This window comes from Heloderma suspectum, chromosome 2, assembly GCF_057233095.1.
Source record: "Heloderma suspectum isolate Gila_16-S chromosome 2, 16-S_ref, whole genome shotgun sequence".
Lineage (NCBI taxonomy): Eukaryota > Metazoa > Chordata > Lepidosauria > Squamata > Helodermatidae > Heloderma > Heloderma suspectum.
In genome coordinates, this window is record NC_139459.1 from 102,466,556 (window position 1) to 102,491,266 (window position 24,711).

At 40.2% G+C, this 24,711-nt stretch overlaps 1 protein-coding gene across 8 annotated transcripts in view; it reads right to left on the reverse strand.

The window, feature by feature from the left end:
• Positions 1-24,711, reverse strand: part of PIP5K1B (phosphatidylinositol-4-phosphate 5-kinase type 1 beta) — a 120,300-nt gene that overhangs the window by 87,390 nt on the left and 8,199 nt on the right. The window contains exon 1 of one of the 8 annotated variants that reach the window (XM_084834357.1): positions 10,725-24,711. This exon is cut by the window's right edge and continues 7,042 nt beyond it. The exons of 5 other annotated variants lie outside the window; for them this stretch is intronic. The gene's annotated coding sequence lies outside the window, so the exon portion shown is untranslated. 2 more of the 8 variants (XM_084834356.1, XM_084834355.1) reach the window with 2 other exon arrangements.

Consider the following 24,711-nt stretch of genomic DNA (forward strand, 5'->3'; position numbering starts at 1 on the left):
CACAGCTGGTGAGATCCCTCTCATAGCAGAAGAGGGAATTGTTGTGTGCAGACACAACAGACACAGCTCTCCATTGTCCCTCTGCAACTAGGAAACAAAGTGGAAGCTGTTTCTGCTGCCAGTTTTATCACTCTGTCTTGAACCAGAAGAGAGCATGTGTAGATGCAGCAGGATAATAAAGCTGTTGCAGACACTGTATATGTGTTTCTCTCTTGCGGGGGTGGGGAGGACAAGATCTTGCACAGTGACAGCAGGGTCACACCTAGATACAATTGTCACTAGGTGAGCACCTGATAACAAGGTTGCACCAAAACAAATCCTGCTTTTCCAATTTCTCTTTGATAACCTCATGAATAGCATAAATATAATGAAAATTAAAGGATCTCATCACACACTGCATCTTGAGAATACTAAGTTTGCTCCTGGAATATGGCCTCAGTTTTTGAGACCTGCATCAATTAAAGCAGGGGTGGGGGACCTCTTTCAATCTAAGGGCTGAAATTCCAATCTGGGAAAGGTCTTGGACACTGCATTCCATCTGTGGGCAAGGCTAGAGGCAGAGTGGGCATGGCCAAATGTGATTCTTACTGGTTTTAAACCGGAAGTAATTAGTGCAACCTTCTGCATCTCTACTCAGAAGTAAGCAGGAATTAATAATTCAGCAGCACTTTCAAATAGCCGTCCAAATACCAAGCCTCTGTGTGTCTACTCAGAAGTAAGCTTGAGCAGCACATCTACTCACAAGTAAATAGAGAAAGCCTCTGCATGTCTACTCAGAAATAAACAGGGAAAGCCTCAGAAGTAAGTAGATCTGAATCACTCAGCAGCTTCCCCCCTAGACCCCACCCCCTTTCCCTGGCAGGGAGAAGCTCTTATCTCAGAACAACAGCTGATCAGAGATAGGAGCTTCTCCTGCAGAGCACTGAGAAAGAGCACCTTCCTCTGTGCTCAGCAGGAAAAACTCTTCTCTGTTGATCAGAGAGAAGAGCTTTTCCCTGCTAGGAGAGGGGGTGAGGCCTGGAGAAGAAGTTGGATGGGGAACCATGGGCTAGAGGTTACCCATGCCTGGATTAAACCACAGGCCATTCTCAGCTATAACAACATTTATGAACTAATAAGCACATAATCCTGCACTGCAACACAAATCGTTGCAAATCTGTATTCAGGTGGTGTAATCTGATAGCTATCCATAGAAATCTCCCTTTCTAAGGCAAACCAGCCTTAGACTCTGTTCATAACATAAACTATGTTATGAACAGAGAGTCTATACTAGAGTCTAAAAAGAACGTTTAAGTAAATCCTTTGGAAAGGATACATCCTTCTATTGCCACAATAGCATTTTTCAACAGATCACAAGACCTTTCGAACTTTTCAGTTAACATCCAGTCCAATTATCCCATCAATGAACCCCTTATTATTAACAATACTTAATGTTATCTCTAATAGGAATTTTCCAAGGAGGAAAAACACAGAACTCTTTTACTGAATTTTGTGCACTCAGGAAATAGGTATGCACTGAGACAGAGATGATAGCCCTTAAATTTAGCCTCATAGGCATCTATGCAACAGTGGTAGCTAAGAAGCCTCTCTCACAAAACATTTAACAAAGGTATAAACATTAGGGAGGAGCCATGCCATACTTATTGCAGCACAAGCAAGAGGCTTTACCATAAAGCTATCCTATTTTTCCAGTGCAAGTTTGTGCCACTATTAGATGGGCAGGGCTACTCCCATGCCTGTCAAGATGCTATGACAGGGGGCATTAGCAATGCCTCCTCAGGAAATTCCTATTGTCCAGAAAGCTCCTTACATACTATTCCTGAAACTGCACTGGAACTTTTCCCAGTTCTGTTCTCTCTTGGAACTAAACAGCAGATCATAGAATCGGACTGTAAGTTATTACACAGGTCGCATGACCATCACACGTATACACAGGCTCCCTGACTGCAGTGAGCTGGCTGTATGCAGGTGCCTGCATACACTAATGCATACCACCCTATTTACAGTTAGCAGAAGCAGACTAAAAGCCAAATCCTATGCATAGGAGTGCCTGTACATAACTGGCTCACCACAGGCACGGAATAGCCAATGCACTTGGCGATTTCAAGCACATGGCTATGTGAACCAGCCTTTCTAAGCATACCTACTCCCAAGTCAATCCCACCGAAATCAATGGGATGTCCAAGTAAGTTTTTGTGCATTGGGTACTCAATTGAAGGTCTGATAAAAGCCCTTTCAGAACAATTACTCTATCCTTGCTATCCCAAGATATAATCAGAACAAGTCCATTATAAATGCAGCCTTGGAATGTCCTTCCAGTTAGAAGGAAACATTGGTGCTCAATTTGTAAGAAAGACTTGCCTGTGCCCAATATATTTGGGAAAATAATTCAACAATGTTTTAATCCATGTGAAAGATGATCTGTAACACTGCCAAGGTTAGGGAGACAGATAGGGATCTCCTGACTAGAGGAACAATTGACCCTGAAAGTTAAACTGAATAAAGTAAAGATTGCCTATTTGTAAAAGTTTTCTGTTTACTGAACTAACTTGCATGCCTGCATTTTCCTATATCTCATGAAGACCTGGACGAAGAGTTAGCGCTGTGCAGGATCAGGGTTCAGAAGATTAGGGAGGGTACTTTAAAAGAAGCATTCCTAAGCAAATTGGTTTAGGAATCACACTGTAATTTAAGTATGGGAAAATATTTGTATGTTCTTAAGAGAACTGGAATGCTACTGGCTCCCCTCAAACCAGCAAAGCTCTGTATTTTGCTCAGTGGACATTTCCTAAAAACTTCATTCCTTAATATATTTCTGTTGCACAGCGTGGCACTTTCCGGCACTTTTACACAATACATTCTTCATCAGGAAGGCACATCCACCGATTCTTGTCACTTTTGTGCAGCCCTCATTTGATCACAGAAAAGGGAAACTCCTGGAGTGCCACAGTATTTGATCTCTGCATGCCACTGACCTGTCTTGTTAGAAATGTGCTCACTCAGATTAAAGAAACACCGGAAAAAAGGTGTTTTGTGAAACACAGAGACCCAAAATCAACTCCTCATATTCAGTTAATATTGTGGGCTTATAATGAAGGTCTAATTGAGACCCCTTTCAGGCATGCTAAAAAAGGCAGGGAACTATAGGAGAAGACTATTCTATCAGGAGCTTCTGGATACATTACCTACATCACAGATGTTGCAGGGACGGTCTTGATTGCTCAGACGTTACACCTGTTTACCAGCAGCATATGCAGAGCCAGCTCCTGTCTTGATGCCACCAAATAAACCAGATAAAGCACAATTCCTGGCTTCACACATGCAAGGAGCAAGGGCCCAGTAAGGCTTATAGACCACCTGAGGGGTCATACCCATGTTTCCTCATGGCCAGTCACAGCCTTATATATACGCAAGCACCGAAAGAAAGTCATGACAATCACAAATGTATAGAGAACATCCTTGTTTCTCTCCTGTCACTATCAACTGCAGAGATTCTGTTCTTTCAAAGAAACACAACAACCTAAGGACACAAGAAGAGCCATGCAAGATCAGACCAAAGGCCCATCTACTCCAGCATTCCCTGAACCTTTCCCAGCTCTACAACATCCTTTTTGAGGTGCAGTGACCAAAACTGTACACAATATTCCAAGTGTGGTCACTAGGAGTATGCACCAACCACAAGATTCAGTTTGGACCCTGATTCAGCAATCTAGAAAACAGCCTAATTCAGTTTCAACTGATTTGGAGGCCACTCGCTTTGACTTGAGTCTGAATCCAAATCTCATTTAAGAAATCCAAATTTTCATACCCCCCATTGAATATCATTGGAAATCAACAAAAGGCTGTAACTGTTTTTCTTTGTGTCAGAATGGGATAACATTTGCAATCATACTAGTTACTTATAAAGTTATTATGATTGCCAATTTGCACACAAACAGGTGCAGGGTTTTTGTGCTATACACCTTTAAAATATTATTTTTAAATATGTATTTATTTACTACATTTCTGTATCTCCCAATAACCAAAGCTCTTTGGGCCAATAACCTTATTTCTTGGCAGAATTGGATGAAATATATAGGGATAGTTGCTCTTTCTGAGAAACATATCAGCTTTTGGAGACTTACCCAGTTTGCACAATCAAAACACAGTGGTTTGTTGTGAGCCACATGCCAGGCATGATTTGCATAATCACTGCCCAGCTGTGGCTTATGTCATCTGAACCCGGGCAGCATGGCTTGTTTGAGAGGGAAACAACCCTCCAATGACCCATGAGCTACTGTAGGGTTATTTGAGAGTTGTTTATGCAAATCACACCCAACACATCCAAAACCTCACAGCAAGCCACGGTGGCTTGTTTTGATCATGTGAACCAGGAATGTGTCTCTGACCTGGTTTGGATGATCATCATCCAACAAGCTACAGTGGCTTGTTTAAGCTGTGGCACGTGCTGGGCGCAATGTGCATAATCACCCACCTGGCCGCAGCTTCTCATGTAGTCTGAACCAGAGCAAAATTGCTTGTTTGAGAGGGAAACAACCCTCAAATAACCCATGGGTGTTTCCCAATCAAACTACTCAGGTTTGGACAACACAATGCTCAGCCAGGTGGATGATTATGCAAATTGCACCACTATGGCTTCTTTAGCCTATGGTGATCATGTGAACTGGCTCTGTGTCCCTCCGAAACATGAATCTTCAGATTTGGATGCAGTCTGCTTCAGAGGACACCAGCTTCGGCGCAGACGTCTCCCAAATCTATCTGAATCAGCCTGATTTGGTTTGGGACTCAGCTGAATCCAAAGCGGATCCCTAGTGATCACACCATAGATTGGTATAAGGGCATCATGATTATGGCAGTTATATTTTCGATTCCTTTTCTAATTATATCCAATATGGAATGTGCCTTTTTCACAGCAGCCGCACACTGGGTGGATATTTTCATTGAGCTGATTAGTATAGAAGTAGTAGTAGTTAGAGAATACAGCCAGTGAAATGTGTTGATGTGTAAAAATTGTAAATTGGATTTTTCAAGCACAGCCATGAAGCAATAAAAACTTGCTACAGCTTTAACAGCAACATTCAATGAGAAAAACTTCAGCTGTTCCTCTTAATATTATCTGGCCTATTTAATAGCAGTAGATGTCAAAGTAGAAATGCCTGCTATAATTATTTAAAGTAAATCATAACGATACTGAAGTCATGGAAACGATAGCTTTATTAATAACCTCAAAGCACTGTACAACTAAATCATTTTGCCACAGAATGACCTATTGGTCTCAATTCCTTTGCTGAACAAATGTGCTAAAAATATCAAGCATATCTTTTAAGTTCACATGCTGAATCTCTCTAAATGACTTTCAAAACTACATGGCAATACACATCAAAGATGGCAAAACAAAATCTAACGTCTTTGGGCTTTATGCTCAGCACCACTAATACAAAGTTCTGCAATTTTAAAAATTAAAATGCAAGAGTAGCTATCTATGGGTTGGATTCAATGTTGTCGCTCCGCAGACAAAAGCAGTTCCGTCAGTGAAACTGGGAGGGGGTGATATCCCTCCCCCCTGCAGCTCCTCACACACCCTCAAAAACTGCTTCAGAGGTCTGGTTTTAGGGCAGCATGGAGGCCTGCAGTGGGGAGGAGAGAGGGAGAACGTTCTGTCACACTAGTGGACGTTTGCTAGCACAATCTTGGATTTAACCCTATGGTTTCAGAAAGGAATGGTTAACTGGCAGCTTCAGGGCTGCATGAGACCCTAGCAGGCCCCTCCCAATACTGGACATGTGAACATATATGAATATATGAAGGTGGCTTATACAGAGTCAAACTGTTGTGCCATCTACCTCAGTACTGTCTAAACTGACTAGCAGTGGCTCTTCAGGGTTCCAGGCGGTGGTCTCTCCCACCCCTACCTGAAGATGCCAGAGACTGAACATGGAACCTTCTGCATCAAAGGATGTGCCACCACTGAGCTACAGCCCCGCCCCAGCTTACTGGAAAGGATGCAGAGAAGCCTGACTAAGAAGCAGCATGGAACTCTGAGGCACATGACTGAAGTGATTATTTAGGCCTCTGAGTACAAGGGTGGGGAAAAGCTGAATACTTAAATGCCCTGTCCCAAAGAAGCAATCAATCATGATCCAAAGGAAAGTTCACAATCCTTTTTCCTATACCACTAGCCGTTGTATCAAGAACCTCGAGATCGGTATTGCTCCTTAAGGAAGTACTTTAGTAATTGAACTTCTTTATAAACAGAACACCACCATGTTTTTCAGGGTGTTAACATTTAAAAATACATACCAGCATTTGTTTCCCTCCTTGAAATGAAATGTTGAGGCAAAAAGTGAGGAGCAATTTCCAAGCGAGCAGCACTTACTTGTCAGTATTTTTTTTTTTTTTAATACTATGCCTCTGTGCCTTTGACAGTAGCTTGATCTGCCGGCATTAGAAGACGCTTTATCTTCATGGTGCAAAAAGCTTCACCTGCCGATTTCTACAGGTCAGGCTCTTTGTTAGAAGGCACAGGAAGAGATCAGGCAGGGTTTATTTTGGTCTGCCTGCAACCCTACTTGTTCCAGTCACAAAAAGGAAGAGTAATTTTTCTCCCCTGAAGTGCGTGTGCGCGCGCGCACAATTTAAATTGATAGAATCTATGTTAATGAAACTGGGGGGGATGAAAGGAGACATCTTGTCTTTTTAGAAAGCTTTCTAATTGTTTATATATTTCAACAGGGAAATACCAGAGCTGGGCAGCTTTAGACATCATTATAAAGCAACAAATACAGATATGCCATTCAGTTTATTAACTTCAATACAACTGTATATAAAAAAAAAGGATGTACATCAGTGTTACTGCCTTGTTAGGTTGTATACCTTTCATGCTTTTCAGTTGCTAAATAGGTACATAAACGAAAAGTAACTTTAAAATGCTAGTTTTGCTGAGTTTCAGGGCTACCACCTAATTAAAGAAAATGCAGTCAATTAATCACATAAGTTTTGATGTTAATAAAAACTGCATATATTTGCAAATTAGTAAAGCACCAACTCTGAAGTAAAAAATCATTCATTTTCAGTGATGCATGTACATGTTGCAGTAGGCAGCAGCTGAGAAGAAGTATTCCTTCCCATACAATAAAGTAGGAATGTCTGTTCTAAAATGCTTCATAGTGCCTGTTCTTTTGTACATATTTGCATTAAAAGAAACGGTGACCATCCTAATGGAAGTGATAAGCAGAGGGCAGAGGAACTGGAAGATGAAATGATTTGAGACAGCAGATAAGTATCTATAATGGCTTATCTGGTGTCTCTGGCAGTATAGCCCAAGTCTTGCTATGTCCACCCACACTGAGTAATGTTCTTGCCTTTACTCTGAACTGGTTTTGTGACATAATCACAGAGCATAACCTGATTGGAACAATGCCATACAGCCAAGGCTAATTCCAGGTGAGAGCAGGAAACATTGCCCTCACTCCAAATTGGGTTTGTGATGTCATTATGTTCACTACATGAACCCCGATCAGCAGGGATCACATTCCCAGTCAATCTGTGGACGAATACAGAAGACCTACACCAATTGGTTAGTGTGGGGAACCCTTAGCACTTGATACAGCCCACACCTTTTATTGCATATTAGAATGCATGGTCAGAAAAAGAAAAACACCACAGTTTGTTAAAACAGATGACCAAGCAAACTGGTGGTAGAACAACTTTCCACTCAGTAAGCTGGTCATCTGAAATGGGCCAGGGAGCACAGACTTTAAAAATGGAGCCAAAGCCACTACTAAAAGGGATAGGCATGAATCCAGATAAACATAGGGTGTGGGAATAGTTTGTGCCCCCAAACCCTTTTGCAATGAAAATGTTTGTTTATTAGTACTGTTGTTTTTTCATTGTTTTTAAATGATGGTCTACTGCTTTTAATGTTTTTCTGTGTTTATGTTATTGTTGTCATTGTTTTTTATTGTTGCACACAATTAAAATATTAAAAATAAAATAAATTATTCATGCAATCCTAGAAACAGGATTAGTGTGTTCACTTTTAAAACAATTAAAATCAACTAATGTCACAGCCTTAATTTGAAGAAGCAAAAATTATATCTGAACTGAATCAAGGCCTGAAACTTCATAAAGAATTAGTTTCCAGAGGACATTGTGGAAAAAAATTTAAATTATTTTTTGCTAAATGAAAGGAGGCTCTTATTTTAAATAAGAACCTCACTATAATATATAGATGCCTTTGAGAAAAATGTTGTCTCTGCCAGTGTACTTACAAACAGGGAAAATAATATAAATTGAATCAATCTGTAAACATAAAGCTGTACAAGACCATGTAAAGTGTAAACACTGAATACAAATAGTGTCTTTTCTCCATGTCTGTGACATTTTGTACATCATGATTTTTTTTTAAATTCACACAAAGGTTCAGTCATGAGCTAAGAAATGACTTGTGCTATCTCCATAAATCTAACTAAAAAAGAAAACATTAATTGAATAAAACCGAATCTTCTGCTAAGAACAGGACATTCTGAGAATTTTAGGCACACAGGGTGAAATTTACCACCTTCAACTAAGTAGAACAGATAATTAAATGTTGCACAATCTTTTAGTTTTGATTATTTTTGCCATTCAAGTTTGGGGGGCTTCCAGATGGAAAGCTCCTAGCACTGCCAATCATCCCTCTTCCACTTCAACCTACGAATGGAATTCCCATTGACTATAACTTATTTATATTCATTTATTTATTTATTACATTTCTATACCACCCAATAGCTGAAGTTCTCTAAGTGGTTCAACTTCAGGGGTCTAGCGTTTTTCTGTTGTGCTCATTTCACTGTTCCATCCACACAGTGGGTGTGATATAGGTGATTGAGCAGTGTTAGCCCCTCCCTTTTCCCAACCCCTCATTATCACTACACACCCCTTTTCCCAAAAATTTTGAAGCAGATCCTTCTAAGCACCATGGTGTGTGTATGCATTTAGCATTACTTTGTGTGTTTTTAAGCGCCGCAGCACAAGACAAGTTCATTTCAGCTTTACTTCTGACTAAACATTGTTATGATCGGGCTGTAAATCCTAACCTTTTCTCGTCAGTTTCACAAGTAGGCTAGGAAAGCCTGCTTGCTTTTTCTAATCAATTTCATTACATTTCCCCCCCCACACTCCTTTGATTCACTGTTTCCAAATGCTGTTTCCTTAAAGGGAGAAAGAAAGGCAGCTGTTGAAATCCACAGGCTGTGTGTAAGTTTTATGCCCTGATTCTTACAATAAATTTTTTTTTGCAGAATTTCAGAGTGCCCCTATTTCAGCCTAGCGAAATTGTGTGTGTGTGTGTGTGTGTGTGTGTTTTTAATTGATTGAGCACCAGGAATAGGATTACAGCCTTACAGTCAGAGCCTACACATGGTTTACTCAGTAGGAAGTGCTGCTGTGTTCAGTGAGATCTCTCCATGCTTAATAAACCTGAAGAAGCCTTGGGAGAGGGGAAAAGACCTGCTTTGCAGGACATAAGATGTCTCTGCAACTTGAAATGCACAACAAGCAACAGAGAAAGGAGAGGCATCCGCAACATGTCAACCACCTTCCCCAGGGTCAACTCCCCCTGCCCTGCTTCAAAAACCAAGATAAAACCAGCACCAAAGAATAAAACCATTATATCATCCAAAAACCAAACTAAAACCACCAACAGAATAAAGTACTAAAAGCACTAACAGTACTTAAGATGCCTGGCAGAATCAAAAGGTCTTCTTCACCTGGCATGAGAAAGGCTATAATGTAGGCACCAGGCAAGCCTCTCTGGGGAGATCGTTCCATAAATGGGGTGTCACCACTAAAAAGGCCCTCTTATATAGCCACCTGTCTCGCCTCATTTGGCAGGGGCACTAGGAGAAGGGCCTCAGATGATGATCTTAAGGTTCAGGTAGGTAAATATGCTTGTATATCACTATAACCTCTGGTCAAACAGGTTTCACAGGTTTTTGTGAGGTTTCAAAACATAATGCAATCTTTTTGACTACATATGATAGTGGGATAAAAACATGCGTACACTATGGGCAACAATTGCTTGATCATGCCACCTATAATCCTCAGCGTCCAGCCATGTTCCTATGACTAATACAATAAAACACATTTGTATGTATGTTATGTCTACTTCACAATGGGTATGATCAGTACTGCTTTTGAATGCTCTTTTGCTACAAAGAGCTAAGCATAATATTATTACATGAAGGGGTGTTGGAAGAAGGTTAAACAGACAGGACTCTCCTTAGCTACAGAATTAAAGTGATTCAAATAATCATTAATACAATTCTTGTCTATAAACAGCACTACATGGGCCAACCCAGAAGAAAGTACAGCAAGTAAAAGATGATGAATGGGGAATAAGCCAGATTTTACCATGGAACAGAATTTCTTCCTAAAGGCATACTAAATCATAAGAACGTAAGAGGAGCCATGCTGGATCAAACCAAGGATCCATCTAGTCCAGCGTTCTATTCACAATGACCGAGCAACCGCCCATGGGAAACCCACAAATAGGACATGAGTGCAACAGCACCATCCCACCCATGTTCCCCAGCAACTAGGGGAACGTAGGATCACAGAAAGTCACTATTATGTGTAGACAATTATGAAAGTATTGAAGAGCATAAGAAATAGAATAGACTCTGTAGAATGCTACTGGATACCACAAAATTATTATGTATTTATTATTAACATTTATATACCACCTTTTTTTTAAATACATGCTCCGGGAGAGAGCGCAGGACAGGAAGGCCTGGCGTGTTATGGTCCATGGGGTCACGAAGAGTTGGACACGACTGAACGACTGAACAACAACCACCTTTTTTGCTAATCAGCCATCACAGCAGTGTACAGCAATTTAAAACAATTAAACTTCAAAACAAGAACATAAAAATCAGTAAAACGTTAAAACGGTTACGAAAGGCACAGATGCAGTACTGTCCAATCATGGTAGATGAACCTGAGTCTCCTGAATTGGCTTATGATAAGCCACACAGTGATCCAATGGGGCACAGAAAAAGCTTAATATGCCTGCCAACCCCTGCATGTTCCGTGTGGTCAGAAGGGCCTGCAGAACTAGCATAATTCTATTCTTCAGGAGCAGAGAACTATTTTATTTTATTTATTTATTTATTTCATTTCTATACCGCCCAATAGCCGAAGCTCTCTCTAGCCTACCCCAGCAAGTTCAGGTGCACCACAATCAGACCAGGACACACCTAACTGAAACCGAGAAAGCCTGACCATGTAACATCATGCAGGAAAGTGGGGACTGACCCTTACATGGCATGCATCACGTTACTGTGAAGTAATATCTATTCTGTGCTTAAAAACAGAATCAAAGCAGAAGTTAAGATTCATCCAGCTCATGTGCCTTTCTTTTATTTTTAAGATTAATGATCTTTCAAGCCTATGGAAACATAATACATTGCATCTTCATCACCCTTATTGTTACATATTAAACGGCTCAGTTATGTTCCTAACTTGTAATGATTTTTAGTTAGTGTAGGAGACTGGCACAATGCAACCTGAAAATCTGATTGTGGCTTTTAAGCAGCTAAAATAAGGAATAAACAAGTGCATTCTGTTCTGAGCACACAGCGACATTCCTTTTAAATGTTATTTAGGATCTTTGTGGAAGGGGGAAGAAATACAACACTACATGTTCAGTATAAAAATTATAAAAAGGTTTTTCTTTCAGCTTCTCTTTGAAACTCCTGCACTACAAGCCTGAACAATTATACCAGTTTTATCCATGCTGATATTTCATATCTCTTAAGGTGGTCTATAATATATTGCACTAGAGTACAGCTGTATTAAGCAGGCTTACTAGAAAATAAGTACCACTGAATTAGAGATGTAAAATTCCCAGAAATTTTGAGGCCACGGAAAAAAAGCAGGAGGGGGGTGTTGTGGTTTTTTCCAGAAAAGTTGAAAAATAAGCAATACTAATTGTTTTAGTGCTCTTTACAGATCTACTTTGTTGCTTTAAGGCAGCCTTCCCCAGCCTGGGGCCCTCCAGATATTTTGGACTTCAGCTCCCATCAGCCTCAGGAATGCTGGGCACTGTAGTCCAAAACATTCAGAGGGCACCAGATTGGGGACGGATGCTTTAGCAAAATAAAGGAGCCTTTCTGTTCCTGAAGTTATTTTATGTATGACTTGGTTTGCTCATAAAATTATCATTATATTTTAAAACTTTTTAAATTAAACTCAGTAAATTTGTAATTACTGTCTGAATAGATTAGGATTACATTAAGGGTGCAATCCTATGCAGATAGGTGACCGCCTATCCAATGCAGGGCAGGAAAAGCACAGAGGGGATCATTCCCTCCGTGCTTCGCCTGCCCTGCATTTTCGGTCTAACTGCAGGATGGCAGAGTGAGGGAGGAGACTGCTGGAGAACACATTGGATGAGTTGTACCAGCATTTCTGCCCTCCCTGCCCTGGAACGCCCCCCCGGAACGCCCCATTTCAGGGGCTCCATGCTCCTCTTGCGAGCACGGAGCACAGCGCTTTTCCACGCTGCCTGCGAGGCAGTGTGGAAGTGGGGGAAGGTTGGTTCTGTGGGAACTGATCTCGGAGCACAGGTTCTGAGGTTGGTTCCCGGAAAACAAGATATCCTATGGCTGTCTAGCCACTGACTAGCGGCCATAGGATTGCTCCCTAAATGACACTTACAGCATCAGAAACACAGCACTCTACAGAACAAAACCCAAGCTGTCAAGAATGTACATTTACTGTCAAGAATGCACGATGGTGACTCTACTCACATGCTGGGAAACTGAGCATAAATGTCTACCAGTAAAATATACTTTAGATCAATAATTTGTATAAGGAATGAAAGAAATAACTATGCTAGGAATCTTACAGAGAGGATTAAAAAAAATTCCCCATGGCTTCATTATTTCCAGACATGTCACATCTCTAGTCTTTCTATAAAACTGTTCTTACTACATAGTTTCTAAAAAGCATTTTGGGGGGAGTTAAGGCTGGGTAACAATATATAAATAACTTTCTTAAATTCTAAAAGAAACTATTTCATAATCCAAAGCTGTTCAATTTTTCAGAAAAAACAAAAGGGTGCTTGGGAAAAAAAATGGGTGAGAAGCATTTTTAAAAAATTTTTCCATTGTTTCCCCCCGGGCCTGACTACTTTCTTTTGGCGTTTCAGCATTCAAGACAAGGTTATGTTGTTCATTCCTATAGAGAGCGTTCATGTGAATAGTTTTTTTTTCTGCGCCTTCATATGTCTACACTGAATGGATTGCTTATTTCCAAATAAATATGCTTAAGATTAGGCTGTAAAAGTAGTACCAAAGACGATGGAAGTTTATACCCAGAAAAACATCTGAGTAGGAATCCTTCAACAATATCTTCACTGCAGATGAACTTGCATCCTTTATATGAGTCAAGTTCAAAGATGAGGAATTCATGTGACTATTTATCTGCACACAACTGTGGAAATGGAGGGGCAAACTATGGGCTCACTTTCACCATATTTCCCATTGTTTATTTTTAAAATGAACTGAAACTTGCACATCTCCCCAGCTCCTCTATAAATACAAGAGCAATTCCATAATCAAAAATGAAAAGAGCAGGCATATACTTGCAAAGTGGGGTACACAGTATATACATAAAACACAGTATGTACATTCTTCAGATGTGGTTCCCCACAAGCTTTTGGCATCTAGCCTTCTGCTCCTGAAAAATGAAATCACACTATTTTGCAGGCAGGTCCTTCTGGGATGCCCTTGCCTAGATTGAGTGTCTGGCAATGGAAAAGTTGCCCCTACTTAATCTGATCCAATTTAGCACAGCATGGATACAACATTGATGTCCATTTTTTCGTACTGATAATGAGCAGATGCAGGATATCAGTATGGATTCCTCAGGCTGAATACACTGAACAGCTAGTGTAGACATGGGCCGCAAATCAAAATGGCTCCTGTCTGCATAGTGAAATGCAATGGAGAACTCAGTAAACATTTAGCGCATTCTTTGAGGCTTGCACCACTTGATAAATAGCAATTTCTTCCTCTCTGTCTCCAAGGCCATGAATGCAATTTACCTGGCAAAGCCTTTAGCAAAATAATTTTAAAACTACCAAGAGCATACAAATATTCAACAACTCTAAACATATAGTCTTCACTGTTATAACAAGGACAGCATAATGAAGAATCCAATGAAATGTTTAGTTTGGACTGGGAAAAGTGTTTTTCAATATCTGATCATTGACAAGCTTCTTTCAGAAGCAGATACTAAGACAGTTTACAGATAGTGCTAAAATATTTTTTCTAAAAAATTGTGGAAATAATGACACCTTCAAGGGCTATTCATAGGTAACTTGTACCACAAGCTGTTTTGCATTACTAGGAAAAAAATACTCATTTAAAGCATGCTAGATACTTGGATAAAATAACTTACCCCTCCACACACATACATTTACTATATACTTATTTTGTTGATGAATGATCATCATCCTTTTTAATTGTTTAATTATTTCTAATGATCACCATTAAAATGAGAGTGGAATAGCATTTTTATTTCACATGATATAAAAGGTAAATAGTTGTCATGTAAGGCATTCCCTATACGCATTCATCTTTTCCAAGTTTACCAATGCTGTGCTCAGTTAGCTGTGCTAGGCAGCAATTCTACATACACTTACTTGGAAAGAGATCTCATTTAACACATGAGATCTCTTTTTTTTATGCATAGGATCAAGCAGTTAGACCAGCCTAACATGGTGCCTCCAAATGGTCTGGACTCCTACAACTCCCATCAGACCTAACCAGTATGGCCAATTTTCAAGGATGATGAGGGGTATAGTCTGAGTTAGAGAAACAATGTCTGAGCTGTACTGAAAACAAAATGTAGAGGGATGTATGAAAAAAATCACCTTCTTTTAAAAAGATTCACTGGTTTGAGGTAAAGATTAGCTGTGCTAATTATTATTGAGTGCCAATGCACAGAGGGACCATCTAGTTCATGTGAGAATAAGAACCTTTTAAATGAGACGGCTGCCCTCACTACTGAAACAGATTCTATTAGATGAAAGAGGAAGTAAATGTTCCAGTAACAATCTTTTAGCATGCAATGGAAAGAACAAGCTATTGTTCATGTAAGTCTTACAATGTAAGAGAAAAGCAAGCTAGATGTATTGCTTTACAGCTGGCTTATATAATGAATGAAATACAGATAAGAAATTTATCCAAGCTAATTTATTACATTCAGTGATTTATTAGATTTTTAACAGGGGCAGAGACCTGACTGGTGTTTAAAAGGAAGGTAAACAAGAAATAAATTAGGCCTAAAAACATGGAACCCATACAAATTTTTACTTTAACCTGAAAATTTCAAAAACACGTATTTTAAGAAATTAAGGAAATAAACCTTTTCTGTTTTTAATATAATAAAAATGATTTTCCATTCATACTTTAGTTAATAAATCCTAAAGCACTGGTGTATTTTTCACCCCAGAGCATCTGCTAACATTCAACATACCAATAAGCAGCAAAGAAGCAAGAATTTTATTCCAAAAAAGAATACCAAATCACCTACAATGAATGCACTTTAAAGAACAGAACATATGAAATGCTTAGAAAAGCAGGGGGAACCTAGAGCTTTCCAAAAATAACAGAAATAATTATTTCTGGAGTGGTTTTTTGTGGTTTCATCCATTGGAAAGAGTAAGCATGTCTAGATCGTATGCATTAGTGATGGTAGCAAATTCCAGTAGATTCAAACTTTTCCATTATGTTTTAGGAAAAATGAAAATGTCATATTTTCCTTTCAAATTTAGTTTATTGAGAGTGGTTTGGCGGATTATACTTGGCTAGCATAGTACACTGCAGGAGACCCCATACTTCTATATTAAAAGCAGCTATAGATCCTAGACATATTTCACATAAAGAGCAGAATGCATACTGCGTTACCACCATGGCACAAACCCATTTCTACGTGGCAAAACCACAGCACATGTAGTTTCTGGTAAAAGGCAGTGAGGAGGAACCCCAGTCAAAAGGCTCTATTCCCCAAAACATTGTTATGTACCCATTCTTTTCTCCATCTGCAAAGAAAAAGAAACAGTCTATTTATCCCATAAAATAAAAACAGCAAAAGCAGAATAGAATGTATCCACAAAGTCATACACACATTCCCAAGCAACACTTGAAAATAATATTCCATGATAGGGAGAAGCAGAATAACTTTTTTGAGAAAAAGTACTGCTCATGAGAAATGTACATCTTGAGAGCCTATCCTATGTTTCTCCATGCATCCCTGCGATCTACTCCGTCACTCTGTCACTCTGTTTCTCCATGCATCCCTGCGATCTACTCCGTCACTCAGGTTTGTTCCCTTCCATTCATTGTCCCTCAGGGGACTCAAAGAATCTTTCCCTTGAGCTGCCGGTGCCTGCCAGCAGGTACAACAAACAGAAGCTGAGTAGCCAGTGTGGTGTAGTGGCAAGAGTGTTGGACTGGGAGCTGGGAGATCCGGGTTCTAGTCCCCACTCGGCCATGGAAGCTCACTGGGTGACTTTGGACCAGTCACACACTCTCAGCCCAACCTACCTCACAGGGTTGTTGTTGTGAGGATAAAATGGAGAGGAGGATAATGTAAACCGCCCTGGGTTCCTTGCAAGAGGAAAAAAGGCAGGATATAAATGCAATAATAAATAAATAAGTAATAGCCCAAGGGTTCAACTCCAAGACAAGAGTCCTGCTCATACTTGCATCGTTTATACTTCTTTTCAAGATATTCACTCACTCCAGGATCTTCAAACAGGACATGAGATAAAACATAACTGAATCTAAAGCATTTTCCAGGAAAGGAAGATAAATATTCCCACACCACACAGGAAACATTATTCTCCCTTCCCAAAATTATCACAGAAATCTTGCTCACAAGTCTCTTTGCTATCAATGGTGACCTGACAGGCTACAGACTAGAATTGTCACATCTTACTTTCATCTTCTCAAGCTTGTGCAAGTGTCTTAAATGTAAACCCTTTTCCAATTGTCAGTGCACTTAGAGTAGGGCTGTCACTCAAAGAAATCTTGATCAATTAATCATGATTTCTAATAGATTAAGTGATTTATTAACTCCGCATAGATTTGTATATTGATAGGACAGTCTAAAGGGGGGAACATTATTTGTTTGTAAACAACACTTGCAGGTATTGCAGCAGGTACAATCCTCAGAAGAGGCATCTCTCCTAATTGGGAAAGGAATGAATGCAGCTTCTAAGAAAGACCCTGTAGGGATTTATATATATTTACTTTTTAAACAATCAAGATTTTCTTCTTAAACTTGCTGCGTAAAGCAAACTTCTCAAAACGTTACAAGACTTTGGTTATTCAACACCAAAAGAGAGCGCTAGGGATAATAAAATATTTGTCTCTCATGTCCAAACTCAGCACTCTGTCCACTGCACCACACAAAACCACAATCTTTGAAGGAACTATTATCAGTGACTATGTATGACCATTTGTTAAAATATATCTGTTATACTAGCCTCACCAATAAGCAATTTAAAAAATGAACCAAATCTATTATCTAGTTTTTACTCCAAAGCCCCTGCCATTTGGGGAGGAGGCAGGGGTGGAGAGGGGAGGAAAGCGGATCTGAAATAACAAGAAACCATATTCACACCACACTGTCAATATTCAGCTGTTAGTCCCAAGCTACATTCTTTTTGTTATAGTCTACCAATACAAAGAAACAGCTTTCTGATTGTCAATAAAATGAAAGTGACTTGTTTTTGAGTCAGTATTTATGAGCTGCATTCCCATGAAACCACAAATAGCAAATATACTTACATCTTTCACTGTCCCAGTATCTGCAAACATGATCCAGAAACGCTAGTTACAGCTTTGCCAGTAACAAGTTATAAAACAGCAACATAAGGGGCACAGTGTACAGTTCCCACATGTATTCAATGTCTAATGAAAATGGTAACTAGAAAAGCTCTCAGTTCAAGCTTGTTAAAAATGGCAGTAGAAGATTTATACTCCTGCAAAACTCTGCAATAGCTACTCCTACCAGAGCTGAGGAACCACTGAAGATATCAGATATAGGAAATTAAAGGGAACAGTCTTGTGTGGAGAAAAATGGCTATTTCAAATACAATTAGATATTGTTTGTAATATGATTTGTTTCAGCATGTAAGTAATTATATATTGTTCACCCCAAGCATAGATGGCACACACTAGTCACAGAGGTATCCTCCACACCACTTTCACATACAATCTAAAAAGTCATAACATTAGAATCTGAATGTTTATATTAAAAATCTCTCCCCCACTGGTATCATTAAAAGAGACAGCAATTTTCCAGCAGTGTTCCTCACAATGGTGGACCAGTAAATTTACCTGCAAGTAACAAGAAGCAGACAAACCAACAGATTTTGTCTCGTATCACCTGCCTCCCCATTTTTCATCTGTTGATTTTTTGTGTATATATATTGCAACATGCAAAGAGCAGACTATGAAGGACAGATGAAAACAAAAAGAAATCAAAAGAAACGATGGAGTCATACTACACATTAATATTCTTGAAGGGTTTTTCCCACATGGAAGTTCAGAACCACTGGTATTAGTCTATGTTCCACACTGTGGTACTTTCATGGAGTTTTCTGGCAATCAAACAAATGAATACAACTGCAATAATCAGCTATATCCCTCCTTCCCTCCCACCCATCTTTGGGCCCTAATAAGGGCCCTCTAGACACCTTCAATTTAAAAACCATTAAAAGCCAGGCAGAACAAAAAAACGTTTTTGCCGCCCATACAAAAATTGTCAGGGATGGGGCTGGTAGTTTAACTTCCACTTTAAGGTCTGCACTTAATACCTGCTTGCCTCACAAGCAAAGTCTCCTATAGTTTTCTTCTTTAGTTGTGATCATGACTGTAACTTTAAGAAGGTTCTTAAAGCATTATGCCACTTATTTTAAATAAATATTCATACCTTTGAGCTACTTTGTCTTTTTTATCCCCAGTACAAAGGAAAAGGAAAGCCAACTGAACAATAACCAGGTTTTAGCCAATACATACTGCATGAATAAAGTGTGCTACTTCCATTTCTACAGGGGAGGGATCTTTATTATGAGTACAATTGAAGGAGGAAATAGCAGGCGTGCATGTTTGCATTTTTGTGCTGAAATGTATATTTGTGTATCAATTTAAAGTTTGCATGTGAGATACAGACAACCAGCCCAATATATGGGCTATTTCCAATGAATTTACTGTGCTCTGGACTTGATTAATTTGTATCACATGCAGGTTAATTATGAGCATGGTTAGGCAAAATCCTCAGGCTCACATGCCCTCTTTCTCCTTCCCTGCATGAACGATAAAGTTTAAAGCTTCCACGTGCAGTCTGGAACAAACTAGCTTCCGTTAAATCCAAATACAGGAAAATATAGTTTGCTTAAATCACAGTTAGTTCAATCAAATCAAAATCAAACCACGGTGTAATACTCTGGTTTGATTGAACAAACCACAATTTACAAATGTTAACTGGGAAATTGGTTTGTTCCACACCACAAGCAGAAGCTTCAAACTTACTTCCCCTCACACACAGAGGAGGAGGGAAGTGACCTCGGAGCACAGGAAACGACTATGCAAGTCCAGTGGTTTGTTACAGGATTGGTTTGCAGCTGTTTCATGGGTCACTGCTGCTGGTGAATAACGATTTCAGGATGTCGGTTGTCTGGTAGCAAGAGCAGGCCTACCTCCAAAGGTTTCCATGACAGAATTATCATGTCTTAGGATTTGCTGTAGGTCCTTAAGGATGCACTAGACATGTTTAAACTGAGAAATGTTAGTGTTCAGCAAGTCTACTGGTCTGGTCCTATACACAATATTTTTAGGCCCTGTCTGTCCTTAGAAAGCTTTGGCTATTGGGCAGTATAGAAAATAAATAAATTAATTAATATTGATATGTTTCTTTACTTGACTGGGTACTGCTACTTTTAGAATGCTAATCCCTTTCGGTGTACCACTTTACCTGACGGTCTGGAACAAATGTACCTAAGACACAAGATCTGGCTGTAGACTGGATTGTATGATGTAAGTAGCAGCATGCACGATTGCATGATGTGTGTGTTTCTGGTATAAGCTCGCATTTAAGTGCAATATGTAACTTTAAATGCACGAATTTAAAATGTGTTAAATTTTTACCTTGTTTCTATTTTTAAGGAGGATAGTATGCTAGAAGCTGCTGCCTCACAAAATGGATTCCTGCTTCATAGTCAAAACATCTTCATAATAGCTTCTATGTTGCTATTTTTAATAAAATGCTTAAATAGAACTGGAGTGTTTTTTCTCTCTCTCACTTTCCTAGGATTATTTTTGGAGAAACATTAATTCAAGGTTTGCTTATTTTGTGAAAACAGATATATACTGGGGGGGGGGGGGGCAGGACTCTCTATGCTCCAAGGACTACTTCACACACGATTTTCCAAATAAAATCCTTGAACCATTTTAAATGTCATTAACAATGGGTAAATGGTGTGAACATGTACACTCATTCTATAGCTGACATTGGCCTCTCTAATACAGAATTCATGAATACAATCCAGACAATTGTTGACAAACAGATCACTATCCTACCCACAAGTACAAAACTTAGTACCTTCAAACATCTTGCAATATGCTCCCTATCCACTAGCTAAAGTTATCGGATATGGTTATTACCTGCCTCTAAACAGTTGCATGCAACTGAAATGCTGTTACTATCTTTGGCTCAGGGACATGAAAATATTGCAAGCAGTTTTATCAATTTAGGGCACAATCCTATGGCCGCTAGTCAGAGGCTAGACACACATAGGATAGGTCAGTTCCCAGAGAACCGACCCCCTCCCACTCCGCCTCATAGGCAGCGTGGATTGGCTCTGCGCGCAGAGATAGGAAATGCCAGTATGACACATCCTATGTGTCGTCCAGCCACTGCTTCCCGCGCTCCAAGGTCCCATGGCTAGATGGCCAAAATCAGCTGTCTAGCCACGAAAGCAGGGCAGGGGGAACGAGGACATCCGCTCCTCACCACTCCTCCCGCCCTGCACTGGATAGGTTGGAGGCGACTGTCGATCCACATAGGATTGTTCCCTTAGCTGGGTTATACTTAAGAGCACAATCCTATGATGTTTAAACAGAAAAAGTCCTACAACTCCCAGCATGACAGTCTTTTTTCGGATTGGGCCCTTAGATAACAAAACTGACCAGCTTTTCATAATAGCCCCTTTTTTTCCCATTCTCTTTCAATAGCCCTTCCTTGGTTGCAAATTATGTGCCAGACACTGGACAAGAATGGTTTGATGCAAACCTTGAATCCAGAATGTGTGTTGCCCTAGGACTCCCATTCGTGTGGCCAAAGTAACTAAGAGCACAACCCTATGCATTCTTTCAACACACAAAAGTCCTACAGTTCCCAGCATCCCTCAAGTCAGCCATGCTGGCTGGGACATAGAGATGTGAATGTCCAGAAAAAACCTGGGAAAACCCCGTTTTTTTCCAAGGACAGTTTTTGTTTTTTTCTGAGGAATTGGAAAATTGAACAGCTTTAGATTATGAAATATTTTCTTTTAGAATTTAAGACAAAGTATGTATATATTGTTACCCAGCTTTTACTTCCCTCCAAATGACTATGTAATAAGAACATTTTTATAGAAAGACCAGAGATGTAATATGGCTGGAAATATTGAAACCATGGGGAAAATGTTTTTTTTTTTTATCCTCCCTGTTAAGACTCCAACTATAGTTATTTCTTTCATTCCTTATTAAAATTATTGATCAAAAGAATATTTTACTGACAGACATTTATGCTCTGTTTCCCAACATATTAGTAAGACTCATCATTGTGCATCCTTGACAGTTTCAGTTTTGTTCTATAGTGTCCTGTGTTTCTGAGGCTGTAATTGTCATTTAATGTAGTTCTAATCTATTCAGACAATAATTACAAATTTACTGAGTTTACTTTTAAAAGTTTTAAAATATAATGATAATTTTATGAACATATTTTACATAAATAACAGCAGCCCTCCCCAACCTGGTGCCCTTTGGATGTTTTGGACTACAGTGCCCAGCATTCTTGATCATTGGCCATGCTGCCTGAGGCTGATGGGAGCTGAAGTCCAAAATATCTGGAGAGTACCAGGTTGGGGAAGGCTGTCTTAAAGCAACAAAGAGATGCTAGATCTGTAAAGGGCACTAAAAAAAAGTATAACTTATTTTTCAATTTCCCCCCAAATTTCCATTTTTTTTCTGGGAAAAACCCCATTTTTTCCCCAAAGCATCAAAATTTCCAAAAATTTTACATATCTACTGGGACATGCTAGGAATTGTAGGGCTTCTTCTGTCTAAACATGCATATGATTGCACCCTAAACAACGTTTCACTCAACCCTCCAGATCATGTGTGCTACCAATCCACAAGGATGACTGGCAGGTAAGGGTTAGCCACATCGTTCACATAGCACTTCACACCTAACTTAAGGCAGGCCACCCTATTAGTGGATCACCCCTTACCTATCAATTAAAAAACCCTGTTAGGTGACACAAAACATGGAATATTTGCCCCTATTTTAGTCACTCTCTGACCATCTCAAAAGGCTCCATGGAATGCTAAAGTAATCCTGACTCTCCAGCATGGAATGCTAGGGTATACCTGCTATTTCAGATTGCTCACTATAGATTTAGGTAGACTAGCCAGCTATTTTAGGTCATTGTTGTTGTTTTTTAACTGACATACTTGCTGCCTTTCTCTTATTTCCCCTTCATATTGTTTTTTCTTTTTCATAAACTTGATTAATTTGGAAATCTGAGCTTGACTTGACTCCTGTACCACCCAATGAGATAAGACTTCCCTCCATGTTGCCTTAACCATTTGGGTTACACTGTAAAACGTTCAGTTAACAGGAGGTGAAGAGGGGAAGACATGATAACAACTTGACCAGTGGAGAGGCTGGGAACTTCCCTCTACTCCTGAGAAAATAAACCATATGACATCGGAAGCTCACGTGCCCCAACTCAGGTTGTCCAGGTGTGTGTAGTGGCCATACCAGCAAGGTGGAGGACACAATGCTGGAAGGCTATCCTACTGGACTGGTGCTGGGGCTCTGATTCCACATGGTGAGAAATAGGTATACACACTGCTATATGAGGGAACAAGCATCAGCAAGTCTTAGAGCAGGGGTGGAGAACCTTTTTTCTGTGAAGGGCCACTGACCTATGAGCAAACGGTGGCCACAGCCAAGTGTGGGCAGAGCCAGAGCTGATGGTAAGTGGATTTTACAGGATTACATTACCTTTTTCTCTTTGTGCCACCACTGCCTGTCTCTACCTTCTCTACCTCTCTCCCCCCCCCTTTCTCTTTCTCACTCACACACAAAACTGGAAGAGGAAGTGATTCCCAAAGGGGTGGTTTGGACAGTAAGAGTGGACTCACAGCATCTGGAAAGCAGGATGATGCTGGGGGCCAGATGAAATTAGGCCATGGGCCATAAGTTCCCCACACCAGCCTTAAAGAACAAAAATCTTGGATTCCCCAATGGCTTGCATTAACGGTTTTGCCTACATCAGTTCAGAAAACACATACACATTGTCAACAGAATTCTCTGACCTGAAATACAAGTAAAAGCCAAAAGCTTCAGCTAGCTATCCATCACAACCTGACAAAGCAAGAAATTGGTTTCTGTAATATATGCATCATATCCAACAGTGATTACATACAGAGTTATAAAACTCATCATCTAATCCTATGCATCTAATCCTATATTTTCTTGGAAAGAAGTCCAATTAAGTTCAATATGTCCTGCTCTCAAATAAGCACACATACAATTGCAGCCATGCAAGTTTACTCAGAATGTAGTATCAGTGGTGGGGTTCGCACGATTGCAGAGGGAAACAACACAGTAGGGGTTGTTTCCCATGCCCTGTGTGTACTGCTCGTGTGCCCAGCGTTTGTTTAATTACCTGTGCTGCGGATTGCCGTGTCATCCATACTCGGCATGCGGTGCAACAGAAGTGGCTTCTAACCCACCTCACAACCCTTACTACACGCCATAGGTTGTGGGGTGGATTAGAAAGCAGCCACGCTACACCATTAGGTTCAGACGACATGGCAACCCACAATGCAGCATGGATAATTAAGCAAATGGCAGGCATGCCCGAGGTGGGGGGAATTAACCCATACCACATTGTTTCCCGTGCTGATCATGCAAACCCAGTCTAAGTGTTCAATGGGGCTTACTCCTAGTGCCGGTTCACACAACACGACAGCCCAACATGGCTTACTTTATCCTAGGGGGCTGTCACATCTTGCTGGGTACCTGTGGGTGCTATTTTTATATGGTGCTCATGGGCACCTGGCTCGCCATGAGTGGTTGTGTCATGTGATCCCTGGTGGAGGTTAGGTCGTGGGGAGAGTTTCGGTTGCAATACTGCCGCCTGCCACTCTGCACCACACAAGGCTCTTTGAGGGTTAGACAACCTTCAAATAACCTTAAAACCAGCCATGGGTTATTTTCGGGTTATCTAACCCTCAAACACCACCTACCGCCTGGGTTCACATGGCAAATCAGGCACCCACAGGCACCATGCAAAAATGGTGCCTGCAGCCACCCAGCAAGATGCAGCAGCCCCTGGGGTAAATTAAGCCACAGTGGGATGTCATGTCATGCAAACCAGGT